Source organism: Trichosurus vulpecula, chromosome 7 (genome assembly GCF_011100635.1).
Source record: "Trichosurus vulpecula isolate mTriVul1 chromosome 7, mTriVul1.pri, whole genome shotgun sequence".
NCBI lineage: Eukaryota > Metazoa > Chordata > Mammalia > Diprotodontia > Phalangeridae > Trichosurus > Trichosurus vulpecula.
The window spans coordinates 49,237,008-49,243,114 of NC_050579.1; the positions used below are offsets into that span (position 1 = coordinate 49,237,008).

General features: G+C 41.1%; 1 pseudogene; it reads right to left on the minus strand.

Moving 5' to 3' along the window:
- Positions 1-2,843: 2,843 nt before the first annotated feature.
- LOC118857516 lies at positions 2,844-3,531 on the minus strand (annotated as a pseudogene).
- Positions 3,532-6,107: the final 2,576 nt, after the last annotated feature.

A 6,107-nucleotide genomic window follows, 5' to 3' on the forward strand; every position in this document is an offset into this window, starting at 1 on the left:
GATTACTTGCTCTCTTGGTCGGGGGCAGGAGTGGGGGAGAGGGGGAAGGGAGAAAAAAATTTGGAGCTCAAAATCTTATAAAAGTAATGTTGAAAACTATCTTTATGTGTAATTAGAAAAAATCAAATACTATTAAGTGGGGGGGGGAAATTTTATAAATTTTAAAAAAGGAAAGAAAACACAGCTTTGGTTCTGAATATGCAGGTGCTTCTCAGGTCTGTTTTGCCTCAGTTGTATTCTTGGTAAAGAATCATGTTCTTCACACTTCACAGAGCTGCCAAGTGATTCTGGGTGTCTCGATAGCAGGCAAATTGCACAATTTGCTGGGAAAATCTAATGCATCAGGACTCGTCTTGAAAGAAGCATCAACAATAAGACCACAAACATGAAATTATAAACAGTGGACAAAAATTGGGTTGAAAATGGTGGTAATATGTACATACCTTTGGAATACTGATTTTACAGAGGACCTAAGTCCTTAAGGACCACAGGACTTCTGGCTCTGAATGTGGACCTCAAGACCACAGTCCTAGATGTGACACTTTGGATGATATGGGTGAGATTATTTTTAATTCAAAAATGTGTTTGTTTTATTCTGAACTTAAGAAATAAACAAGCATTTCCACAACATAGTAGAATAGTAGATGATTGCACACGAAACTGCAAATCTATTATGTACAACTTGCTGTTTCTTTTAAATATATAATAAAGTTAGTTGTATGCATTAACAGCAGTATTGTTTAAAGAACAACTAAATCATTTTGACTATCTTAAATATCCAAATTAACTACAAAGGACCTACGAAGGAAGATGCTATCTGTATCCAGAGGAAGCACTGACAAGTAGAAATATTTATAGAATGATTTTACATATATATATATGTATATTTGCAAATGTGTGTGTATTTGCAAAGAAATTGAGTTCCTTTTTTGGTCTCTCTCAGTGTTTGTGCGTGTATGGGTGTGTGTGCACGCACACATGCTGGCATGTGTTTTGGTTCTACATTACATACATTTACAGATTGTTCTCACCTCATGAGAGGTGTCTTATAACAAAGTAAAACTATACAGTGAATACATCTGTATCACAATATAGTGAATTCATCTGAAAGAACATGTAGTATTCCACATCTGTAACTTCCCCCACTCCTATTCTTTTAAATGAAGAGAAATCTAGTTTCTCTCCCTCTCATCCCCCCAGTCCACTGGGGGAAAAAAAGAAAAGAAAAAAAATTTCTCATAATAAATATGCATAAAACAAATTCCTTCAATGGCTGTACGCAAAAATATAGACTGACGTCTCATTCCACACCCTAAATTCATCATCTTACAAGAGAGTTTTAGAGCTGGAAGGAACTTCGTAAATATTTAGTCCAGGAAGCTGAGCAAGTGAGAAGTCATATTAATGCCACAACAAAGGTAGAACAATTTACAGATTGAATAAAAGAGTACCCCTTGGAATTCTGATTCCATCCCTAGCTCTGACATTAGAAGACCTTGGGTCAGAACCTTTACCTCTCTGAAACTCATTATTTCCAATCTGGGAAAACAGGAGTCACAAAGGGAATAGGTTGGTGATATATCAGCAAGAAGACTGCATTTAGAATTGGAGCAACTGGTTTGGAACCCTGGATCTGCTCTTGTTAACCTGTGTGACTGGGCAAGCACTTAGTTTCCTTATTAGTAAAATGAAAAGGTGAATGAATGGAGCATTCATAAGCCTTTACTATGTGCTAAACTCTGGGGATACAATACGAAAAGTAAGCTTCCCCAGCTCTCAAGGAGCTCCTGTTCTAGTAGGGAAGACAACTCATCTGGAAGGTTTCAGCTGCAAGTTGGAAAGGTCCTATGTTCCTTAGAGGGCAACTGCAAAGCTGATTGTGATGCCTCTTCTTTCATACCATTTCTTTTTTTTTTTTTTAGTTTCAAAAAGCTTTTATTTGTGGCTCTCCTAAAGGCAAAGCATCATAAAACAATCCACTGCAGAGACATTTTATGGTAAAGAATAGTATCTTTATCCTTTCCTTTCCCTCGAGTGTATATGCTTTCATCTTATTATGAACATTTAAGATCAATTTTCCATGTGTAGATATGTGACTTGTTTAAAAAGGCACCCATAATTATGGCCCTCCACTATCCTGTACATCTCTAGCAGGCATTGTGCATCTTCTCTGTAGTCTCAATCACATACTTGTAACATAATTAGAAAGCTCTTTTGCCCAATCTAACAAAATATTTTAAGGTTGTATTGCTTCCCCTTATCTGCTGGAAAGAGAAGAATCTCCAAGTTTTTCCTAACTGCAGTTAGAACACTCAACATTTGAGGAAAAAAACACTATCTGAAACACCTCGATTATTACAAGTTGTTGGTCATAAACTTAGGGACTTGAAGCTCAAAACCAGATGTATTAAATTGTCTCCTCCCTCAAATGGATAATTAGAAAAAGAGATGATTGGTCTATTAGTTCCATTAAAGAAGTCCTATTCCTGCAATGCTGCTAAATAGTCCCTTTCCTAAATGCCAGCCGAACTAGTTGGCCGATGACAGAGATTGCAGCAGATCTCACAAGGATTTAAAGTCCCAAACAGTGCCATCCCAGAGACAGCCAGCAGAGCAACAAGTGAGTTCAATGACCCAAGTGAAATGCTGGTAAAGGCACAAGGAGAGGAATCATGGGTGACTTTTAGTGCCATTTTCATTTAACAAGCCTTTAGTAGAACAGCCCAAAGACTCCTGACTTTCATCACCCTAAGATGTGTAAATCAATTACTGTAGGAAGACATGATTAGCAGGCTGGTATCCCTTCTGGTAGAGATCTTCAAGGGAGGCCCAGCCAGACCCCATCATGGTCTTGCTGGAGTAACATATGGCTGAGGGGTGTACAGTAGGTATTTCTTGCTTGAGGGGAGCTCTTTGGTGAAGACACTTTAGGAAAGTTTTCTGGCCTCCTCTTCAGAGATGGTTGGAACAACCATGACCCTATCCCTGTTATTTCTAGTCAACAGGAATAGCAACCTTCTTGTATGCTGTCAATTGAAGGGAATCAACCACTCTGAGGATCTCATCAAAGTTTCTGCTGGTAGTTGCTGCGTAGAGGATAGACAGCTTCAACTTCTTATCGGGTCCAAAAATAAATACCACATGAGCTGTCAGAGGTATGCCCTGTGCATCCCATTCTTCTGGCTCTAACACGCCCAACTTGATGGCAAGGTCCGGTTTGTGATCATCAGTGATGGGGAAAGGCAGCTTCTCTGTGGGCTCGCCCTCATTGTATGCATCGATATCCTTACTCCAGGAAAGACGGTCTTGGAGCATAGAAAGGGCAATCATCTTAACATTCCGCTTGGCAAATTCTGGGGCCAGCTTTGCAGCACAGCCCAGCTCTGTTGTGCACACTGGAGTAAAATCCCGCGGATGGGAGGAGAGAATGCCCCCCGAGTCTCCGCGGAAGTCGTGGAAATTGATGCGGCCGATTGTGGTGTTGGCCTTGAAGTCGGGGGTCTCGTTTCGGAGCAGTAGACCTCCAGGCATGGCTATGGCTGCCAGGGGCAGGAGGAGAACCCGGTGGAGAAGGAGGAGGAGCCGCAGCCAACGTGGGCGCTTGTTCGTCTTCATGTCATTTCTACTAATAAAATCACATCTGCTTCTGATCTTGAAGTATTTGATGGTGCCAATGACTTTGGTGACAAAAACTTTCTTTTCATTTTTGAGGCAGCTAGAGTGGATAAAGTACTAAATGTAGAGTCAGAAAAACTCACCTGCCTGAGTTCAAATTTGACCTCAGATGTTTCCTAGATGTGCGACCATGGGCAAGTCACTTAATCCCCTTTGCCTCAGTTTCCTCATTTGTCAAGCGAGCTAGAGAAGAAGGTGACAAACCACTCCAGTATCTTTGCCAAGAATATCCCAAACAGGGTCACAAAGTGTTGGATGTGGCAGATGACTGAACAACAACAAAGACAGTATTTGATCCTGGAGGTAATAGGAAGCCACTGGAATTTGTTGAATAGAAGGGAGTGACAAGGTCAGCCCTAGGCCTTCGGAATATCAGTCCAGCAGCTGAATGGAAGATGAACTGGATTGGAGAAAGACTTGAAGCAAGGGGACCAACCAGAAAGCTATTGCAATAGTCCAAGTGTGAAATGATAGGGACTTGTACCAGGGTGGTGGCAGCCTCAGAGAGAAGGAGGTGTTTATGAGAGATGTTACAAAGGTGAAATTGAAAGGACTTGGCAACAGACTGGATATGAGGGGTGAGAGAGTGAAGAGTCTAGGGTGACACCTAGGTGGTGAGCCTGATTGGCTGAGATGAATGTGGTACCCATAAGAGTAATAGGGAACCTGGGAAGAGGGGAGAATTTGGGGAGATGAACTCAGTTTTGGATACGTTACATTTAAGATGTTTATGGGACATACAGTTCCAGATATCCAATAGTCAGTTGGAGATGGGAGACTAGAGGTTAGCAGGGAAATTAGGACTGGATAAGTAGAATTGAGAATCATCAGCATAGAGATGATGATGAAATTGGAAGCTAATAAGATCACCCATTGAAATAATTGAGAGGGTGAAGAGAAGAGGGCTCCTGATGGCCCTGGGAGACACCCACTATCGGTGGGCATGACCTCAGCAAAGATGCAATAAAAGAGACCAAGAAGGAGTAACAGGAGAATCAAGATAGAGTACTGTCATGAACAGCTAGAGAGAAGAGACCATCAAAGAAAAAAGGGTGGTTGACAGTATAAAAGGCTGCAGAGATTTAAATTTATAATCGTACTCAAGTACTGTCTTCTGCATGAGGGCTTCTAGTATGCTCCCTCCCAAACCACCTTGTGTTTAATAGTTTGTATGTTTGGATTTCTTAACTTTATATGTAAGCTGTAGGGGCAGCTAGAGGGCGCAGTAAAAAGTGACCTCAGACACTAGCTGTGTGACCCTAGACAAGTCAATTAACCCTGTTTACCTCAGTTTCCTTATCTATAAAATAAGCCGAAAAAGGAAATGTCAGACCACTCCAGTATCTTTGTCAAGAAAACCCCAAAAGGGGTCATGAAGAGTTAAACAACTGAATAACAACATTTATAATCCATCCATCTCTATCTATCTATCTATCTATCTATCTATCTATCCATCCACCCATCTATCTACACATATTTAATGAGTTTGTTTTCTTCCCCATTAGGATGCACACTCCTTTTGAGCAGGAATTGTTTCATTCTTTGTATTTGCATTCTTTGATCTAGAGTGCTTGGCATGTCGTGGGACCTAAATGTATACTTGATTGAATGATTATTGTCTCTACCAGTCTTTTGACATTTAGGACTGAAATGTCCTGTGATAGCTTATGCCTCTTATCTGGTTGAAGTCTTCATGCTTGTTTGCCCTTTAAGAGTCTCTGCCAGAACTGGTAGAGGTTAACAGTGAAGAGGCAGACACAGGACATTATGGACAGAACCTGGTGACACCCTGTCTACAGGAGAATCAGTGGTTTTTTGTGGAACTATATTACAACGGGAAAGGGCACAAGAAAGGGAGGGAGAGGAGCAGGGGATAGAGAGGGGTAGGTGATGAGTCAAGGTGAGACCAATGGCTAGCAATGATGGGAAGATGACTCTTACAGTCTCAAAAAGAGAAGAGCCTATGGGGAGTAGGTGAGGAGGAATGTGGAAAAAAATGAAAAGAGGGAGAAAGAGGAGGCATTGCTTTGGTTTGGAAGGGGAGTTCCACTGAAGAATGCTCCTATGGGCAAAGAGATAGTCTACGAAGGGTGTCGCAGACCTTACTTTGAGACTTTAAGTTTGCAAGGTTATCCTCTGTCCACTTCCTTAAAACTTTTCTTTGAACTATCTCTTATATGATATAGTATTCTGGACTCTAAATTTAGTTACCATATTTTGAAACATGTTCTCATTTGTTAATTTCTTTTAAAAATGTGGTGCTCAGAACTGAATCCAAAACACCTGTTGGCCAAAAAGGTAAAATAGGATGATTAAAAAAAAAGTCTCTGCCCTTGGACCTTGCGCTCCTTCTGGGCCGGAATAATCCCTGTCTTTGTCTTCCCTCTTCTGTGCTTGACATTGCTGGGCGTACAGGGGGAGCTGAGCTAATA